Consider the following 24,855-nt stretch of genomic DNA (forward strand, 5'->3'; position numbering starts at 1 on the left):
AATACATGTAGAACTAGTTCTACTAGTGCTATTATTAGCAGTATGTACAATACTCGTACTACTCATAGTAGTATAAGTACATACTAGTACTACTCAAAATAGTACAAGTACTACTAGTATACTCGTAGTAGTAAGTACTACTAGTAATACTACCACTACTAGTACAAAGTAGTACTAGTAACACTCCTAGTACTAGTATGTACTAGTATTGCTAGTACTAGTATAACATACTAGTATGTACTACTATTAATACAAGTACTAGCAGTAGTACATGTAGTAGTACTAGTAGTAGTAATAATATGTACTAATACGGGTAGTAGATATTAATATGTACTACTTGTCTATACTACTAGTACAACTAGTATGTACTGATAATATGTACTAGTAGTAGTTGTACTAGTACACACTACTAGTACTACTACTAGTTCATGTACTACTACTACCAGAAGTTGTAGTACTCGTACTACTCGTAGTAATACAAGTACTACTACTAGTTCATGTACTACTACTACCAGTAGTTGTAGTACTCGTACTACTCGTAGTAATACAAGTACTACTAGTACTACTCGTAGTAGTACAAGTACAACTATTACTAGCACTACTAGTACATAGTAGTACTACTACTACTAGTACATTCTAGTATGTGCTACTAATACTCCAAGTATGTATTCTAGTACATACTTGTAATACATACTAATAAGTACTATTTGTACTAGTATGTATTATTAGTAGAATTAGTACTTCTAGTACAAGTACTAATACTACTACTATGTACTGTTAGTACATACTAACAGTACATGTAGAAAAAGTTCTATTAGTACTACTCGTAAGAGTACAAGTACTATTAGTACCACCCGTAGTAGAACAAATACTACTAGTACTACACGTAGAAGAAAGTACTACTAGTAATACTAGCACTATTAGTACATACTAGTACTAGAAACACTACTAGTACTAGTATGTACTAGTAGTGCTAGTACTAGTAGTACATACTATTGGTACATAACAGTACTACAAATACTAGTACGAGTAGTACATACTAATATGTACTACTACTAATACTAGTAATAGCAGCAGTACTAGTAGTAGTAATACTATGTACTAGTATGGGTAGTATATATTAGTATGTACTACTTGTCTATTCTACTAGTACTACCAGTATGTACAAATAATATGTACTCGTAGTAGTTGTACTAGTACATACTACTCGTAGTACTACTACATGCACTATTACAACCAGTAGTTGTAGTACTCGTACTACTCGTAGTAGTACAAGTACTACTGGTACTAGTATAAGTACTACTAGTATTACTCGTAGTAGTAAGTACTACTAGTAATACTAGCATTACTAGTACATACTACTACTACTACTAGTACATACAAGTATGTACTACTAATACTCCAAGTATTAATTCTAGTACATACTTGTAGTACATACTAGTACGTACTATTAGTACTAGTATGAACTACAAGTAGACTTAGTACTTCTAATATTAGTACTAATACTACTAATATTAGTGCTAATACTAATAATATTAGTACTAATACTACTAGTATGTACTGCTAGCACATAATAATAGTACATGTAGAACTAGTTCTACTAATACTACTAGTAGTAGTATGTACTACTAGTAATAATCGTACTACTCGTAGTAGTACTAGTACTACTCGTACTAATAAGTACTGCCCGTAATACTAGCACTACTAATACATATTAGTGCGGGTAGTGTATATTAGTACATACTACTTGTCTATACTATTAGTACTACTAGTATGTACTAATAATATGCACTAGTAATAGTTGTACTAGTACGTACTACTAGTACTACAACTACCAGTACTACGACTACCAGTAGTTGTAATACTCGTACTACTCGTAGTAGTATAAGTACTACTAGTACTACTCGTAGTTGTACAAGTACTACAAGTACTACTACTAATACTGACACTACTAGTACATAGTAGTAGTACTACTACTAGTACATTCTAGTATGTGCTACTAATACTCCAAGTATGTATTCTAGTACATACTTGTAATACATACTAGTAAGTACTATTTGTACTAGTATGCACTATTAGTAGAATTAGTACTTCTAGTACAAGTACTGATACTACTATTATGCACTGCTAGTACATACTAGCAGTACATGTAGAACAAGTTCTATTAGTACTACTCGTAAGAGTACAAGTACTATTAGTACCACCCGTAGTAGAACAAATACTACTAGTACTACACGTAGTAGAAAGTACTACTAGTAATACTAGCACTATTAGTACATACTAGTACTAGAAACACTACTAGTACTAGTATGTACTAGTAGTGCTAGTACTAGTAGTACATACTATTGATACATAACAGTACTACAAATACTAGTACGAGTAGTACATACTAATATGTACTACTACTAATACTAGTACTAGCAGCAGTACTAGTAGTAGTAAGACTATGTACTAGTATGGGTAGTATATATTAGTCTGTACTACTTGTCTATACTACTAGTACTACCAGTATGTACAAATAATATGTACTCGTAGTAGTTGTACTAGTACATACTACTCGTAGTACTACTAGTACATGTACTATTACAACCAGTAGTTGTAGTTCTCGTACTACTCGTAGTAGTACAAGTACTACTGGTAGTAGTATAAGTACTACTAGTATTACTCGTAGTAGTAAGTACTACTAGTAATACTAGTATTACTAGTACATACTACTACTACTACTAGTACATACAAGTATGTACTACTAATACTCCAAGTATTAATTCTAGTACATACTAGTAGTACATACTAGTACGTACTATTAGTATTAGTATGAACTATAAGTAGAATTAGTACTTCTAATATTAGTACTAATACTACTAATATTAGTACTAATATTAATAATATTAGTACTAATACTACTAGTATGTACTGCTAGTACATAATAATAGTACATGTAGAACTAGTTCTACTAATACTACTAGTAGTAGTATGTACTACTAGTAATAATCGTACTACTCGTAGTAGTACAAGTACTACCAGTACTACTCGTACTAATAAGTACTGCCCGTAATACTAGCACTACTAATACATATTAGTGCGGGTAGTGTATATTAGTACGTACTACTTGTCTATACTACTAATACTACTAGTATGTACTAATAATATGCACTAGTAATAGTTGTACTAGTACGTACTACTAGTACTACAACTACCAGTACTACGACTACCAGTAGTTGTAATACTCGTACTACTCGTAGTAGTATAAGTACTACTAGTACTACTCGTAGTAGTACAAGTACTACAAGTACTACGACTAATATTGACACTACTAGTACATAGTAGTACTACTACTACTAGTACATTCTAGTATGTGCTACTAATACTCCAAGTATGTATTCTAGTACATACTTGTAATACATACTAGTAAGTACTATTTGTACTAGTATGTACTATTAGTAGAATTAGTACTTCTAGTACAAGTACTAATACTACTACTATGTACTGCTAGTACATACTAGCAGTACATGTAGAACAAGTTCTATTAGTACTACTCGTAAGAGTACAAGTACTATTAGTACCACCCGTAGTAGAACAAATACTACTAGTACTACACGTAGTAGAAAGTACTACTAGTAATACTAGCACTATTAGTACATACTAGTACTAGAAACACTACTAGTACTAGTATGTACTAGTAGTGCTAGTACTAGTAGTACATACTAATGGTACATAACAGTACTACAAATACTAGTACGAGTAGTACATACTAATATGTACTACTACTAATATTAGTACTAGCAGCAGTACTAGTAGTAGTAATACTATGTACTAGTATGGGTAGTATATATTAGTATGTACTACTTGTCTATACTACTAGTACTACCAGTATGTACAAATAATATGTACTCGTAGTAGTTGTACTAATACATACTACTCGTAGTACTACTAGTACATATACTATTACAACCAGTAGTTGTAGTACTCGTACTACTCGTAGTAGTACAAGTATTACTGGTAGTAGTATAAGTACTACTAGTATTACTCGTAGTAGTAAGTACTACTAGTAATACTAGCATTACTAGTACATACTACTACTACTACTACTACTAGTACATACAAGTATGTACGACTAATACTCCAAGTATTAATTCTAGTACATACTTGTAGTACATACTAGTACGTACTATTAGTACTAGTATGAACTACAAGTAGAATTAGTACTTCTAATATTAGTACTAATACTACTAATATTAGTACTAATACTAATAATATTAGTAGTAGTATGTACTACTAGTAATAATCGTACTACTCGTAGTAGTACAAGTACTACTTGTACTAATAAGTACTGCCCGTAATACTAGCACTACTAATACATATTAGTGCGGGTAGTGTATATTAGTACGTACTACTTGTCTATACTACTAGTACGACTAGTATGTACTAATAATATGCACTAGTAATAGTTGTACTAGTATGTACTACTAGTACTACAACTACTAGTACTACGACTACCAGTAGTTGTAATACTCGTACTACTCGTAGTAGTATAAGTACTACTAGTACTACTCGTAGTAGTACAAGTACTACAAGTACTACTACTAATACTGACACTACTAGTACATACTATTACTACTACTACTAGTACATATTAGTATGTACTGCTAATACTCCAAGTATGTATTCCAGTACATACTTGTAGAACATACTAGTGAGTACTATTAGTACTAGTATGTACTACTTGTACAGACTAGTCATACATGTATAACTAGTTCTACTACGACTACTAGTAGCAGTAAGTACTAGTTGTAATACTTGTACTACTCGTAGTAATACAAGCACTACTAGTATTACTCGTAGTACTACAAGTACTACAAGTACTACTCATAGTAGTAAGTACTACAAGTAATACTAGCACTACTAGTGCATACTAGTTCTAGTAAAACTGCTAATACTAATAAGTACTAGTAGTGCAAGAACTAGTAGTATATTCTAGTGTGTAATACTAGTAATACTAGTACTAGTAGTAGTAATATTATGTACTACTACGGGTAGTATATATTAGTATGGACTACTTGTCTATATTACTAGTACTACTAGTACGTACTAATAATATGTACTAGTTGTAGTTGTACTAGTACATACTACTAGTACTACTACTAGTACATGTACCACTATTACCAGTAGTTGTAGTACTCGTACTACTCGTAGTAATACAAGTACTATTAGTATTACTCATAGTAGTACAAGTACTACTAGTACTACTAGTAGTAGTAAGTACTTACTAGTAATACTAGCACTACTAGTACATACTACTACTACTACTACTACTATTAGTACATACTAGTATGTACTACTAATACGCTAAGTATGTATTCGATTAAATACTTGTAGTACATACTAGTAAGTACTATTAGTACTAATATGTACTACTAGTAGAATTAAGATTTCCAGTACTAGTACTAATACTACTAGTATTAATACTATTACTACTAGTATGTACTGCTAGTACATACTAATAGTGCAACTACTACTAGTACTACTCATAGTAATAAGTACTACTAATAATACTAACACTACTACTACATATTACTACTATTACTACTAGTACATACTAACTACTACTAGTACTTGTATGTACTACTAATAGAATTAGTACATCTAGTACTAGCACTAATACTACTAGTATTAGTACTAATACTACTAGTATGTACTGTTAGTACGTATTAGTAGTACATGTAGAACTAGTTGTACTAGTAATACTAGTAGTAATATGTACTACTAGTAATACTCGTACTACTAGTAGTATTACAAGTACTACTAATACGACTTATAGTACCACTAGTAATACTAGCACTTCTAATACATACTAGTACTAGAAACACTACCAGTACTAGTATGTACTAGTACTTATTGTACTAGTTGTATATACTACTAGTACGTAATAGTACTACTAATACTCGTACTAGTAGTACATACTAGTATGTACTACTAGTAATACTAGTACTAGCAGCTGTACTTGTAGTAGTAATATTATGTACTAGTACAGGTAGTATATATTAGTAGCAGTTATTTTATTACATTCTACTAGTACTACCACTAGTACATGAACTACTATTACCAGTAGTTGTAGTACTCGTACTACACGTAGTAGTACAAGTACTACTAGTACTACTCGTAGTAGAACAAGTACTACTAGTACTACTCGTAGTAGTAAGTAATATTAGTAATACTAGTACTACTTGTACATACTACTACTACTACTAGTACATACGAGTATGTACTACTAATACTCCAAGTATGTATTCTAGTACATACTTGTAGTACATACTAGTAAGTATTATTAGAACTAGTATGTATTATTAGTAGAGTTAGAAATTTTAGTACTAGTACTAATACTAGTAGTATTAGTACTTATACTACTAGTATGAATTGCTACTACATAGTAGTAGTACATGTAGAATTAGTTCTACTAGTACTACTAGTAAGAGTATGTACTACTAGTAATACTAGCACTACTAGTAGATACTTGTATTAGTAACACTACTAATACTAGTATGCACTAGTAGTGCTAGTACTAGTAGTACATACTACTAAAACATAATAGTACTACTAATACTACTACTAGTAGTACATACTAGTATGTACTACTAGTAATACTAGTACTAGCAGTAGTACTTGTAGTAGTAATATTATGTTCTAGTACGAGTAGTATATATTACATACTACAAGTACTACAACTAGTGCTTGTACTACTATTACCAGTAGTTGTAGTACTCGTACTACACGTCGTAGTACAAGTACTACACGTTGTAGTACAAGTACTACACGTAGTAGTACAAGTACTACTAGTACTACTCGTAGTAGTATGAGTACTACTAGTACTACTCGTAGTAGTACGAGTACTACTCGTAGTAGTACGAGTACTACTGGTACTAGTCGTAGTAATTTAAGTATTACTAGTACTACTCGTAGTAGTAAGTACTACTAGTAATACTAGCACTACTAGTGCATACTTGTACTAGTAACACTACTAATACTAGTATGCACTAGTAGTGCTAGTACTAGTAGTACATACTACTAGAACATAGAAATACTGCTAATACTACTACTAGTAGTACATACTAGTATGTACTACTAGTAATATTAATACTAGCAGTAGTACTTCTAGAAGTAATATTATGTACTAGTACGAGTATTATATTTTAGTATGTACTACAACTAGTACATGTACTACTACTACCAGTAATTGTAGTACTCGTACTACTCGTAGTAGTACAAGTACTACTAGTACTCCTCGTAGTAGTACATGTACTACTAGTACTACTCGTAGTAGTTAGCTACTACGAGTAATGCTAGAACTACTAATACATACAACTACTACTACCACTAGTACATACTAGTATGTACTTCTAATACTCCAAGTATGTATTCGGGTACATACTTGTAGTACATACTAGTAAGTACTATTAGTACTAGTATGTATTATCAGTAGAATTAGGTATCCTAGTACTAGTACTAATACTACTAGTATTAGTATTAATTCTTTTAGTATGTATTGCTATACTAGTACTACATGTAGAACTAGTTTTACTAGTACTACTAGTTGTAGTATGTACTACTAGTAATACTCGTACTATTCGTTGTAGTACAAGTACTATTAGTACTACTCGTTGTAGTATAAGTACTATTAGTAATACTAGAACTACTAGTACATACTACTACTACTACTGGTACTACTCGTACATATTATTAGTACATACTACTACTAGTACATACTACTACTACTACTAGGACTACTCGTACGTATTATTAGTACATACTACTACTAGTACATACTAGTAGTACATACAAGTATAGACAACTAATAGCACTACTAGTAATACTAATACTAGTATGTACTACTGTATTAAAGTACTCTACTACTCGTAGTACGAGTAGAAATAATCCATACTTGTACGAGTATGTACTAGTCGTAGTACGAGTATTACTCGTACTAGTAGTAGTACTTGGATTATTTGTAGTACTAGTACTTACTACTACGAGTAGTATTAGTAGTACTTGTACTACTACGAGTAGTACTGGTACTACTACGAGTAGTACGAGTACTCCAACTACTGGTAGTAGTAGTACAAATACTAGTAGTAGTATATGTACTAGTACAACTACTACTAGTACATATTATTAGTACATACCAGTAGTACTAGTAGTATAGACAAGTAGTACATAGTAATATATACTCCCCGTACTAGTACATAATAATCTACTAGTACTAATGCTAGTACTTGTATTACTAGTAGTAATACTAGTATGTACTACTAGTACTAATATTAGTAGTACTATTATATACCAGTAGCATGTACTAAAGTACTAGCACTACTAGTACAGACCTGTACTAATAGTGTTACTAGTACTAGGCGGAATATTTCCGTGATGTTAATGAGCAAGACGTACTTCTATTTATTGACAATATCTCTCGCTTCGTTCAAGCAGGATCAGAAGTCTCTACCTTATTAGGCAGAATGCCTTCTGCCGTGGGTTATCAACCTACCCTTAGTATAGAAATGGGTTCTTTGCAAGAAAGAATTACTTCTACTAAGTACTATTAGTACTAATAGTACTACTAGTAGTAGAATGTGCTACTAGTAAAATTAAGACTACTAGTATTAGTTTGTACTACTAGTAATACTCGTAGTACTCTTAGTAGTACAAGTTCTACTCGTAGTAGTACAAGTAATACTAGTACAACTCGTAGTAATAAGTACTACTTGTAATACAAGCACTACTAGTACATACTAGTACTAGTATGTACTAATAGTGCCTGTTCTAGTAGTACATACTACTAGTACAAAATAGTACTACTAATACTAGTACATACTAGTATGTACTACAAGTACATACTAGTATGTCCTACTAGTAACACTAACACTAGCAATAGTACTAGTTGTAGTAATAATATGTACTAGTACAGGTAGTATATATTAGTATGTACTACTTGTTTATAATACTAGTACTACTAGTATGTACCAATAATATGTACTACTAGTAGTTGTATTAGTACATACTACTAGTACTACTACTAGTACAGGTTTTACTACTACCAGTAGTTGTAGAACTCGTACTACTCGTAGTAGTACATGTACTACTAATATGTACTACTAATACTCGAAGTATCTATTTTAGTGCATACTCGTAGTACATACTAGTAAGTACTATTAGTACTAGTATGTATTACTAGTAGAATTAGTACTTCTAGTACAAGTACTAATGCTACTAGTATTTGTACTAATACTACTAGTATGTACTGCTAGTACATACTAGTAGTACTCGTAGTAGTAAGTACTACTAGTACATATTAGTACTAGTAACACTACTAGTACTAGTAACACTGCTAGTACTAGTATGTACTAGTAGTGCTAGTACTAGTAGTACATACTAGTATGTACTATTAGTACTAGTATTAGTAGTACTATTATGTAATATTAGTACTATTAGTACTAGTAATAGTAGTACTATTATGTACTAGTAGTATATACTACTAGTAATACTAGTACTAGCAGTAGTACTGTAGAGGTAATATTATGTACTAGTACGAGTAGTATATATTTGTACGTACTACTTGTTTATATTACTTGTACTACTAGTATGTACAAATAATATATACTAGTAGTAGTTGTACTAGTACTACTACTAGTACTACGACTAGTACATGTATTACTACTACCAGTAGTTGTAGTATTCGTACTACTCGTTGTAGTTCAAGTACTACTAGTACTACCCGTAGTAGTGCAAGTACTATTAGTTCTACTCGTAGTAGTACAAGTACTACTTGTACTACTCGTGGTAGTATGTACAACTAGTAATACTAGCACTACTAGTACATACTACTACTATTACTACTAGTACATACTAGTATGTACTTCTAATACTCCAAGTATGTATTCTAGTACATACTTGTAGTACATACTAGTAAGTACTATTAGTAATGGAAAGTACTATGAGTACTAGTATGTACTACTTGTAGAATTAGTACTTCTAGCACTAGTACTAATACTACTGGTATTTGTACTAATACTACTAGTATGTACTGCTCGTAGTACGTATAACTACTCCTAGTAGTAAGTACTATTAGTAATACTAGCACTACTAGTACATACTACTACTACTACTACATAGTAGTATGTACGACTAATACTCCAAGTATGTATTCTAGTACATACTAGTAGTACATACTAGTAAGTACTATTAGTACTAGTATGTACTACTAGTAGAATTAGTCCTTCTAGTACTAGTACTAATACTACTAGTATGTACTGCTAGAACATACTAGTAGTACATGTACAACTAGTTCTACTAGTAATGCTAGTAGTAGTATGTACTACTAGTAATACTCGTATTACTCGTACTAGTACTAGTATTAGAAGTACTATTATGTACTAGTAGTATGTATTGCTACTACTACCACTACTAGTACATACTAGTACTAGTAGTGTTACTAGTTCTAGTTTGTACTAGTTGTGCTAGTATTACTAATAGTACTTACTACTACGAGTAGTACTAGTAGTACTTGTACCACTTTGAGTAGTACGAGTATTACTAGTAGTAGATACTACTACTAGTAGTACTAGTAGTATAGACTAGTACATACTAATATATAATACCCGCACAAGTACATAAAATTACTACTACTAGTACTACTGCTAGTAGTACTAGTACTTGTACAACTACGAGTAGTACTAGTAGTACTTGTACTACTACGAGTAGTACTAATAGTATATGTACTACTACGAGTAGTACGTGCACTACTCTGAGTAGTACGAGTACTACAACTACTGGTAGTAGTAGTACATGTACTTGTAGTAGTACTAGTAGTATGTACAAGTACAAGTCTAACTAATACATATTATTAGTACATACTAGTAGTAATAGTTGTATAGACAAGTGGTACTACTGCTAGTACTAGTTTTACTAGTAGTACATACTAGTTTGCACTACTAGGACTAGTATTAGAAGTACTATTATGTACTAGTAGTATGTACTACTAATACTACCACTACTAGTACATACTAGTACTACTGCTAGTACTAGTATTACTAGTAGTGCATACTAGTTTGTACTACGAAAACTAGTATTAGAAGTACTATTATGTACTAGTAGTATGTACAACTAGTACTACCACTACTAGTACATATTAGTACTAGTAGTGTTACTAGTACTAGTATGTACTAGTTGTGCTAGTACTACTAATAGTACTTACTACTACGAGTAGTACTAGTACTACTACGAGTAGTATGAGTATTACTAGTAGTAGATTCTATTACTAGTAGTCTTAGTAGAACAAGTTCTGCATGTACTAAAAGTATGTACTAGCAGTACATACTAGTAGTATTAGTACAAATACTAGTAGTACTAGTACTAGTACTAGACGTACTAATTCTACTAGTAGTACATACTAGTACTACTAGTACTTACTAATATGTACGACAAGTATGTACAGGAATACATACTTGGAGTATTAGTAGTACATATTGGTATGTACTACTAGTAGTAGTAGTGGCAGTTACTAGTAGTGCTAGTATTACTAGTAGTAATAACTAATACGAGTAGTACTATTAGTACTTGTACTACTACGAATAGTACGAGTACTAAAACTACTGGTAGTAGTAGTATATGTACTCGTAGTAGTACTAGTTGTATGTTCTAGTACAATTACTACTATTACATCTTATTAGTACATACTAGTAGTACTAGTAGTCTAAATAACTAGTACATACTCATATATACTACACGTACTAAACAACTAGTACATACTAATATATACTACCCGTGCTAGTATTAGTAGTACTATTATGTACAAGTAGTATATACTACTAGTATTAGCACTATTAGTACATACTAGTACTAGTAGTGTTACTAATACTAGTATGTACTAGTAGTGCTTGTATTACTAATAGTACTTACTACTACGAGTAGTACTAGTGGTACTTGTACTACTACGAGTAGTACATACTACTACTAGTAGTACTAGTAGAACTAGTTCTACATGTACTACTACTAGTAGTACTAGTAGAACTAGTTCTACATGTACTACTAGTATGTACTAGCAGTACATACTAATAGTATTAGTACTAATACTAGTAGTATTAGTACAAGTACTAGAAGTACTAATTCTACTAATAGTACATACTAGTACTATCAGTACTTACTAGTATGTACTACAAGTATGTACTAAAATACATACTTGGAGTATTAGTAGTACATACTAATATATACTTGTAGTAGTAGGAGTATGTACTAGTAGTGCTAGTATTTTTATAACTACTTGCTACTACGAGTAGTACTAGTAGTACTTGTACTACTACGAGTAGTACGAGTATTATTAGTCGTACATACAACTACTAGTAATACTCGTAGAACTAATTCTACATGTACTACTAGTATGTATTAAAAGTATGTAATAGAATACATACTTAGAGTATTAGTAGTACATCCTAGTATGTACTCATAGTAGTAGTATGTACTAGTAGTGCTAGTATTACTAGTGGTAATTACTACTACGAGTAGTACTAGTAGTACTTGAGCTACTACGAGTAGTACGAGTATTACTAATAGTACATACTACGACTAGTAGTACTAGTAGAACAACTTTTACATGTACTACTAGTATGTACTAGCAGTGCATATTAGTAGTATTAGTACTAATAGTACTAGTATGTACTAGTATTACTTACTACTACGAGTAGAACTAGTAGTACTTATACTATTACGAGTAGTACTAATAGTATTTGTACTACTACGAGTAGTACTAGTAGTACTTGTACTACTACGAGTTGTACTAGTAGTACTTGTACTACTACGAGTAGTAAGAGTATTACTAGTAATACATACTACTACTAGTAGTACTAGTAGAACTAGTTCTACATGTATTACTAGTATGTACTAGCAGTACATACTAGTAGTATTAGTACTAATACTAATAGTATTAGTACTAGTAATAGAAGTTAGTACTTGTAGTATAGACAAGTAATACATACTAATTTTTACTACCTGTACTAGTACATAATATTACTACTACTAGAACTACTACTAGTACTAGTATTATTAGTAGTACATTATAGTACGTACTACTATAGTAGTGCATTCTAGTATGTACTACTAGTGCTAGTATTAGTAGTACTATTATGTACTAGTAGTAAGTATGTACTACTAGTAATACTAGTACTAGAAGTACTATTATGTACTATTAGTGTGGACAACTAGTCTTAGCCCTACTAGTACATACTAGTACTAGTAGTACTTACTACTACTACTACCAATACTTGTAGTACTCGTACTACTCGTAGTAGTATAAGAACTACACGTTGTAGTAAGTACTAATAGTAACACTAGTATGTACTAGTAGTACTAGTATGTACTACTAGTAGAATTAGTACTTCTAGTACTAGTACTAATACTACTAATATTAGTACTAATACTACTAATATTAGTACTAATACGATTAGTATGTTTTTCTAGCACATACTATGAGTACATGTAGAACTAGTTCTACTAGTACTACTAATAGTATGTTCTACTAGTAATACGTGCACTACTCGTAGTAGTACAAGTAATACAGGTACTACTCGTAGTAGTACAAGTACTACTAATACTACTCGTAGTAGAAAATATTACTAGTACGACTAGCACTACTAATACATACTAGTACTAGTAAAAGTATTAGTACAAGTATGTATTAGTAGTGCAAGTACTAATAGTACATACTGCTAGTACATAATAGTACTACTAATACTAGTACTAATAGTACATACTAGTACGTACTACTAGTAATATTAGTACTAGCAGTAGTACTAGTACTTGTAATATTATGTACTAGTATGGGTAGTATATATAAGTAGGTACTACTTGTCTATACTATTAGTACTAACTTCTAGTACTAGTACTAATACTATTAGTATTGGTACTAATACTGCTAGGATGTACGGCTAGTACATACTAGTAATACATGTAGAACTAGTTCTACTAGTACTACTAGTAGTAGTATGTAGTACTAGTAATACTCTTACTACTCGTAGTAGTACAAGTACTACTAGTACAACTCGTAGTAGTACAAGTACTACTAGTACTACTCGTAGTAGTACAAGTATTATTAGTACTACTCGTAATAGTATAAGTACTACTAGTACTACTCGTAGTAGTAAGTAATACTAGTACATACTAGTACTATTAGTACTAATACTACTAATATGCACTGCTAGTACATACTAGTAGTACTTGTAAAAGTTGTTCAACTAGTACTACTAGTCGTAATACGTACTATTAGTAATACTCGTACTACTTGTAGTAGTTCAAGTACTACTAGTACTACTCGTAGTAGTACAAGTACTACTAGTACTACTCGTAGTAGTAATTACCACAAGTAATACTAGCACTACTAGTACATACTACTACTATGAGTACTTACTAGTATGTACTACTAATACTCCAAGTACGTATTCTAATACATACTTTTAGTACATACTAGTAGTACATGTAGAACTAGTTCTACGAGTATTACTAATAGTTGTATGTACTACAAATAATACTCGTAGTAGTACAAGTACTACTCGTAGTAGTACGTAGTACTAAAAATACTAGCATTACTAGTACATACTCCTACTACTACTAGTACATATTAGTATGTACGCCAATGCTCCAAGTATGTATTCTAGTACATACTTGTAGTACATACTAATAAGTACTATTAGTACTAGTATGTACTACTAGTAGAATTAATACTTCTAGTATTTGTACTAATACTACTAGTACAAGTACTAATACTACTAGTATGTACTGCTAGTACATACTAGTAGTACATGTAGAACTAGTTCTACTAGTACTACTAGTAGTAGTATGTACTACTAATAACACTCATACTACTTGTAGAAGTAGAAGTACTACTAGTACTACTCGTAGTAGTACAAGTACTACTAGTACTACTCGTAGTAGTAAGTACTATTAGTAATACAAGCACTACTAGTACATACTAGTATTAGTAACACTACTAGTACTAGTAGTATATACTACTTGTACATAATAGTACTACTAATACTAGCACGGGTAGTATATATTAGTATGTACTAGTTGTTTAGTACGTGTAGTATATATTAGTATGTACTAGTTGTTTAGTACGTGTAGTATATATTAGTATGTACTAGTTGTTTAGTACGTGTAGTATATATTAGTATGTACGAGTTGTTTAGACTACTAATACTACTAGTAAGTATTAATAAGATGTACTAGTAGTAGTTGTACTAGTACATACAACTAGTACTAGTACTAGTACATGTGCTACTACTACCAGTAGTTATAGTACTTGTACTATTCGTAGTAGTACAAGTACTACTAGTACAATTTGTATTAGTAATTACTACAAGTAATACTAGCACTACTAGTACATACCACTACTACTACTACTAGTACATACTAGTACGTACTACTTATACTCCAAGTATGTATTTTTGTACATACTTGTCGTACATATTAGTAAGTACTATTAGTACTAGTATGTACTACTAGTAGAATTAATACTTCTAGTACTAGTACTAGTACTACTAGTATTTGTACTAATACCACTAGTATGTACTGCTAGTACATACTTTTAGTACATGTAGAACTTGTTCTACTAGTACTACTAGTAGTAGTATCTACTACTAGTAATACTCATACTACTCATAGTAGTACTAGTACTACTAGTACTACTCGTAGTAGTAAGTACTATTAGTAATATTAGCACAACTAGTACATACTAGTACTAGTAAGACTACTAATACTAGTATGTACTAGTAGTGGTAGTACTGGTAGTACATACTAATAGTACATAATAGTACTTCTAATACTAGTATTAGTAATACAAACTAGTATGCACTACTAGTAACACTAGACTAGCAGTAGTACTAATATGTACTAGTAGTGGTAGTACTAATAGTACATACTACTAGTACATAATAGTACTTCTAATACTAGTGCTAGTAGTACAAACTAGTATGTACTACTAGTAAAACTAGTACTAATAGTAATACTACTTGTTTATACAACTATTACTACTAGTATGTACTAATAATATGTACTAGTTTTAGTTGTACCCGTACATACTACTAGTATTACTACAAGTACATGTAGTACTACTACCAGTAGTTGTAGTACTCATACTACTCAGAGTAGTACAAGTACTACTCGTAGTAGTACAAGTACTACTAGTACTACTACAAGTACATGTAGTACTACTACCAGTAGTTGTAGTACTCATACTACTCAGAGTAGTACAAGTACTACTCGTAGTAGTACAAGTACTACTAGTACTACTCGTAGTAGTACAAGTACTACTAGTACTACTCGTAGTAGTACAAGTACTACTAGTACTAGTACTACTAGCAGTAGTACTAGTAGTAGTAATATTTGTACTAGTGCGGGTAGTATATATTAGTATGTACTAGTCTATAACACTAGTACTACTAGTATGTACTAATAATATATTCTAGTAGTAGTTGTACTAGTACATACTATTAGGGCTACTACTACCACTTTATACTTGTTGTACATATTAGTATGTACTAATTGTACTAGTATGTATTACTAGAAGAATTAGTACTTTTAGTACTAATACTACGAGTTTGTACTGCTAGTACATACTAGTTGTACATGTAGAACTTGTTCTACTAGTACTACTAGTAGTAGTATGTACTACTAGTAACACTCGTACTACTCGTAGTAGTACAAGTACTACTAGTTCTACTCGTAGTAGTACAAGTACTACTAGTACTACTCGTAGTAGTAATTACTACAAGTAATACTAGAACTATTAGTACATACTACTACTACTAACACTACTAGCACTAGTATGTACTAGTAGTGCTAGTACTAGTTGTACATACTACTAGTACATAAAAGTACTACTAGTACTAGTACTAGTAGTACATACAAGTATGTACTACTAAAAATACTAGTACCAGCAGTAGTACTAGTACGAGTAGTATATATAAGGATGTACTACTTGTCTATACTACTAGTACTACTTGTATGTACTAATAATATGTACGAGTAGTAGTTGTACTAGTACATACTATTAGTACTACTACTAATTCATGTACTACTAATACATGTACTAATTCTACTAGTAATACTAGTAGTAGTATGTACTTCTCGTAATACTCATACTACTCGTAGTAGTACAAGTACTATTAGTACTACTCGTAGTAGTACATGTAGTACTAGTACTATCGTAGTAGTAAGTACTATTAGTAATACTAGTACATCTTAGTACTAGTAGTTTTACTAGTACTAGCAAGACTAGTACATACTAGTACTAGTAGTGTTACTAGTACTAGTATGTACTAATCATGCTAGTACTAGTTGTACATCCTACTAGTACATAATAGTACTACTAAAACTAGTACTGTAGTACATACTAGTATGTACTACAAGTAATACTAGTACTAGCAGTAGTACTAGTAGTAGTACTATTATGTACTAGTACGAGTAGTATATATTAGTATGTACTACTTGTCTATACTACTAGTACTACTCGTTGTAGTACAAGTACTACTAGTACTTCTCGTTGTAGTACAGTAGTACTAGTACTACTCAAGGTAGTACGTACTACTAGTAATACTATAACTACTAGTACATACTACTACTACTACTACTAGTACATACTAGTATGTACTACTAATACTCTAATTATGTATTTTAGTACATACTTGTAGTACATACTAGTAAGTATTATTAGTACTAGTATGTATTACTAGCAGAATCAGTACTTCTATTACTAATACTACTAGTATGTACTGCTAGTACATACTAGTAGTACATGTACAACTTGTTCTACTAGTACTACTAGTAGTAGTATGTACTACTAGTAATATTCAAACTACTCGTAGTAGTACAAGTACTAATAGTACTACTCTTAGTACTACAAGTACTACTAGTACTACTCGCAGTAGAACAAGTACTACAAGTACTACTCGTAGTAGTAAGTACTACTAGTAATACTAAAACTACTAGTACATACTACTACTATTAACACTACTAGTACTAGTATGTACATACTAAAAATACTAATACCAGCACTACTAGTACTAGTAGTACATACTAGTATGTACTACTCAAAATACTAAAACTAGCAGTAGTACTAGTAGTAGTAATATTATGTACTAGTACGGGTAGTATATGTTAGGATATACTACTTGTCTATACTATTAGGACTACTCGTATGTACTAATAATATGTACTGTACTAGTAGTAGTTTTACTTGTACCAGTACTACTACTAATACATGTACCACTTTTACCAGTAGTTTTTGTACTTGTACTACTAGTAGTAGTACATGTACCTCTAGTACTACTTGTTGTAGTATAAGTACTATTAGTACTACTCGTAGTAGTACAAGTACTACTAGTACTACTCGTAATAGTACGAATACTACTAGTACTACTTGTAGTTGTAAGTACTACTAGTAATACTAGCACTACTAAAACATACTACAACTACAACTAGTACATACTAGTATGTACTACTAATACTCCATGTATGAATTCTAGTACATACTAGTAAGTACTATTAGTACTCGTATGTATTACTAGTAAATGTAGTACTTCTAGTACTAGTATTAATACTACTTGTATTAATACTAATACTACTAGTATGTACTGCTAGTACAGACTAGTAGTACATGTAGAACATGTTCTACTAGTAATACTAACAGTAGTACGTACTACTAGTAATACTCGTACTCCTCGTAGTAGTAAAAATACTACTTATATTACTCGTAGTAGTACAAGTACTACAAGTACTACTCATTGTAGTAAGTACTATTAGTAATACTAGCACTAGTAGTACATACTTGTATGTACTGGTAGTACATACTAGTATGTACTAGTAGTAATACTAGTACTAGCAGTAGTACTAGTAGTAGTAATAATATGTACTCGTACGGGTGGTATATATTAGTATGTATTAGTCTATACTACTGGTACTAATAGTATGTACGAATAATATGTACTAGTAGTCGTTGTACTAGTACATACTACTACTACCTGTAGTTGTACTACTAGTACTACTAGCAGTAGTACAAGTACTACTAGTAATACTCGTAGTAGTAAGTACTCTTAGTAATACTAGAACTACGATTATATGCTACTACTACTACTACTACTAGTACATACTAGTATGAACTAGTAATACTCCAAGTATGCAATCTAATACATACTTGTAGTACATAGTAGTAAGTACTATTAGTACTAGTATGTACTACTAGCAGAATTAGTACTTTTAGTACTAATACTACTAGTATTAATACTGATACTACTAGTATGTATTGCTAGTACATACTAATAGTACATGTAGAACTAATTCTACTAGTACAACTAGTAGTGGTATGTACTACTAGTAATACTCGAACTACTCATAGTAGTACAAGTACAATTAGTACTACTCGTAGTAGTACAAGTACTACTAGTACAACTCGTAGTAGTAAGTACTACTAGTAATACTAGCACTACTAGTACATACTACTACTACTACCAGTAAATACTAGTATGTACTACTAATACTCCAAGTATGTATTTTAGTACATACTTGTAGTACATACTAGTAAGTACTATTAGTACTAGTATGTACTACAATTTGAATTAGTGCTTCTAGTACTAGTACTAATCCTACTAGTATTTGTAGAAATACTACTAGTATGTACTGTTAGTACATACTAGTAGTAGATGAAGAACTACTAGTAATACTAGCACTACTAGTACATACTAGTACGACTCGTAGTAGTAAGTACTACTAGTAATACTAGCACTACTAGTACATACTAGTACGACTCGTAGTAGTAAGTACTACTAGTAATACTAGCACTACTAGTACATACTAGTGCTAGTAACACGACTATTAGTAGTATGTACTATTCGTGCTAATACTAGCAGTACATACTACTAGTAGATAATAGTACTATTAATACTAGTACTAGTAGTACATATACTAGTATGTACTATTAGTAATACTAGTACTAGCAGTAGTACGAGTAGTAGTAATATTATGTACTAGTACGGGTAGTGTATATTAGTATGTACTACTTGTCTATACTCTAGTACTACTAGTATGTACAAATAATATGTACTATTAGTAGTTATACTAGTACATACTACTAGTACAATCTTTGTACGTGTACTACTACTCCAAGTAATTGTAGTACTCGTACTACTCGTAGTAGTACAAGTACTACAAGTTCTACTCGTAGTAGTACAAGTACTACAAGATCTACTCGTAGTAGTACAAGTACTACTCGTAGTAGTAAGTACTACTAATAATACTAGCACTACTGGTACATTCTACTACTACTACTACTAGTACATACTAGTACATATTAGTAGTACATACTAGTAAGTACTATTAGTACTAGTATGTATTAAGAGTACAATTAGTACTTCTTGTACTAGTACTAAAACTACTAGTATTTGTACTAATACTACTAGTAATTGTGCTAATACTACTAGTATGTAAGTACTAGTAGTACATGTATAACTAGTTCTACTGGTACTACTAGAAGTAGTATGTACTACTAGTAATACTCCTACTACTCGTAGTAGTATGTACTACTAGTAATACTCCTACTACTCGTAGTAGTATGTACTACTAGTAATACTAGTACTACTAGTACATACTAGTACTAGTTTGTACTAGTAGTGCTAGTACTAATAAGACAAACAACTAGTACATAATAGTACTACTAATACTAGTACCTGTAGTACATACTTGTATGTACTACAAGTAATACTAGTACTAACAATAGTACTAGTAGTAGTAATATTATGTACTAGTATGGGTAGTATATATTAGTCTGTATTTTACTACTAGTACTACTAGTATGTACTAATAATATGTACTAATAAGAGTTGTACTAGTACATACTACTAGTACTACTACTAGTACATGTACTACTACTACCAGTAGTTGTAGTACTCGTACTACTCGTAGTAGTACAAGTACAACTAGTACTACTCGAAGTAGTACACGTTCTGCTTGTACTACTCGTAATAGTAAGTACTACTAGTAATACTCGTATTACTCGTAGTAGTACAAGTACTACTAATACAACTCGTAGTAGAACAAGTACTACTAGTACTATTCGTAGTAGTAAGTACTACTAGTAATACTAACACTACTGGTACATACTATTGCTACTACTACAAGTACATACTAGTATGTACTACTAATACTCCAAGTATATATTCTTGTACATACTTGTAGTACATATTAGCAAGTACTATTAGTACTAGTATGTACTACTAGTAGTATTAGTACTTCTAGTACTAATAGTAACACTACAAGTATTAGTACTAATACTACTAGTATGTACTGCTAGTACAAACTAGTAGTACATGTAGAACTAGTTCTACTAGTACTACTAGTAGTATTACTACTAGTACTAGAAGTACTAATACTAGTAGTAGTACATACTAGTACTAATAGTAGTTACTAGTATGTACTACAAGTATGTACAAGAATATATACTTGGAGTATTAGTAGTGCTAGTATTACTAGTAGTAGTACTACATACTAATAATAGTAGTACGTACTAGTACTAATAGTATATACTAGTAGTAGTGGTACGTACTAGTCCTAGTAGTACATACTAGTAGTAGTAGTACATACTGGAAGTAGTACATACTAGTACTAGTATGTACTAGTACTAGTATGTACTAGTAGTTTGTACTTTTAGTAGTACATACTACAAGCATGTACTACTTGTATGTATTACTAGTAATACATACTACAAGCATGTACTACTAGTATTTGTACTACTATTAGTGCCATTAGTACTATTACTACTAGGATGTACTATTAGTATGTACTACTAGTACGTACTACTAGTATGTACGACTAGTACGTACTACTAGACTACCAGTACTAGTACTCGTACTACTACTAGTACTAGTATTAATACTACTACTACGTACTTCTAGTAGTAGTACGTAAATCTAGTACTACAAGTATGTATTACTAGGATGAACCACTAGTACCAGTAGTACTACAAGTATGTACATACTAGTATGTACTATTAGCACTACTAATAGTACAAGCAGTAACACTAATGCTACTAGTATGTACTACTAATATGTACAACTACTAGAACTAGTACGTACTACTAGTATTATTAGTATTAGTACTACTAGTATGTACTACTAGTATATACTTCTTGTACTATTACTACTCGTACCAGTACTAGTAGTAGTTGTACGTAATAGAACTAGTAGAACATATTAGCATGCACAAGTAGTGTCCTACTAGTATGTACTACTAGTAGTACAAGCTTAGTATTAGTACTACTAGTATTGTGTACTACTAGGTCAAATAGTACGTACTACTAGTACTACCACTAATATTACTTGTACTAAAACACGTACTACTAGTAGGTACTAGGAGTAGTAGTACTACTACTAGTATGAACTAGCTCTAGTAGTACTAGTATGAATTGGGTGTAGTAGTAGTAGTACTAGTTGAACATACAAGTAGTACTACATACTAGTATGTAGTACTAGTACTGGTACTAGTAGTACTATTACGTACTAGTAGTATGTAGTACTAGTACTAGTACGTAATAGTACTAGTACTAGTAGTACTATTACGTACTAGTAGTATGTAGTACTAGTACGTACTAGCACTAGTAGTGTTACTAGTACTAATATGTACTTGTAGTGCTAGTATTACTAGTAGTACTTATTACTACAAGTAGTACTAGTAAGACTACAAGTAGTACTTGTACTACTGCAAGTAGTACGAGTAATACTAGTAGTACAAACTACTACTAGTAGTACATACTAGTAGTATTAGTACTATTTACAACTATGAGTAGTACTAGTAGTACTTGTACTACTACGTGTAGTACTAGTAGTACTTGTACTACTACGAGTAGTACGAGTATAAGTAGTAGTACTTACTACGACGAGTAGTACAAGTAGAACGTGTACTACTTCGAGTAGTACTAGTAGTACTTGTACTACAACTAGTAGTACATGAACTAGTAGTAGTACTAACAGTATGTACTAGTACAACTACTACTAGTACATATTATTAGTACATATTAGTAGTACTAGTAGTATAGAAAAGTAGTACATACAAATATATCCTACCCGTACTAGGACATACTATTACTACTGCTAGTGCTAGTATTACTAGTAGTACATACTAGTATGTATTTCTTGTACTAGTATTAGTAGTACTATTATGTACTAGTAGTATGTACTACTAGAACTAGTACTACTAGTATATACTAGTACTAAAAGTGTTACTAGTACAACTATGTACTAGTAGTGCTAGTATTACTAGTAGTACTAAACTTACTACTACGAGTAGTACTAGTAGTACTTATACTATTACGAGTAGTACTAGTAGTACTTGTACCACTACGAGTAGTACGAGTATTACTAGTAGTACATACTACTACTAGTAGTACTAGTAGAACTAGTTCTACATATACTATTAGTACGTACTAGCTATACAAACTAGTAGTATTAGTACTAGAACGAGAAGTACTAATTCCACTAGTAGTACATACTAGTATTAATAGTACTTACTAGTATAGACTACAACTATGTACTAGAATACATACTTGGAATATTAGTAGTACATACTAGTATGTACTAGTAGTAGTAGCTGTAGAATGTACTTGTAGTGCTAGTGTTACGAGTAGTACTTACTATTACAAGTAGTACTAATAGTACTCGTATTAGTACGAGTAGAACAAGTAGTATTTGTACTACTACGAGTAGTATTTGTACTACTACGAGTAGTACGAGTACTATAACTACTGATAGTAGTAGAACATGTACTAGTAGTAGTATTAGTAATACATACTAGTTGTACTAGTAGTAAAGACAAGTAGTACATACTAATATATACTACCCGTACAAGTACATAATATAACTACTACTGGTACTACTGCTAGTACTACGATTACTAGTAGTACATACTAGTATGTACTACTAGTAAAGAGTATTAGTAGTACTAATATGTACTAGTAGTATGTACTAATATGTACTAGAAGTGCTAGTGTTATTAGTAGTACTTACTACTACGACTAGTACTAGTAGTATTTGTACTACTACGAGTAGTACTAGTAGAACTTGTACTACTACGAGTACTTATATTAGTAGTACTATTATGTACTAGTACAAGTACTACTAGTATGTACTACTAGTACTTATATTAGTAGTACTATTATGTACTAGTACAAGTACTACTAGTACTAACACTACTTGTACATACTAATACTAGTAGTGTTTCTAATACTAGTATGTACTAGTAGTGCAAGTATTACTAGTAGTACATACTACTACGAGTAGTACTAGTAGTACTTGTACAACTACGAGTAGTACTTGTAGTACATGTACTACTACGAGTAGTATGAGTATTACTAGTAGTATATACTACTACTAATAGTACTAGTAAAACTAGTTCTACATGTACTATAAGTATGTACTAGCAGTACATACTAGTAGTATTAGTACTAGTACTAGAAGTACTAATTTTACTAGTAGTACATACTTGTTCTTACTAGTATGTACTACAAGTATGTACTTGAATACATACTTGGAGTATTAATAGTACATACAAGTATGTACTAGTGGTAGTAGTAGTAGTATGTACTAGTAGTGCTAGTATTACTAGTAGAACTTACTACTACGAGTAGTACTAGTAGTACTTGTACTACTCTTATAATACTGGTACTAATACTATTAGTATTAGTACTAATATTACTAGTACGTACTGCTAGTACATACTAGTAGTACATGTCGAACGAGGTCTACTAGTATTACTAGTACTATGTACTACTAGTAATAC

The sequence above is a fragment of the Amborella trichopoda genome, chromosome 11, assembly GCF_054954075.1.
Source record: "Amborella trichopoda isolate Santa Cruz 75 chromosome 11, AtrichopodaSantaCruz75HAP2 v2.0, whole genome shotgun sequence".
NCBI classification, from domain to species: domain Eukaryota; kingdom Viridiplantae; phylum Streptophyta; class Magnoliopsida; order Amborellales; family Amborellaceae; genus Amborella; species Amborella trichopoda.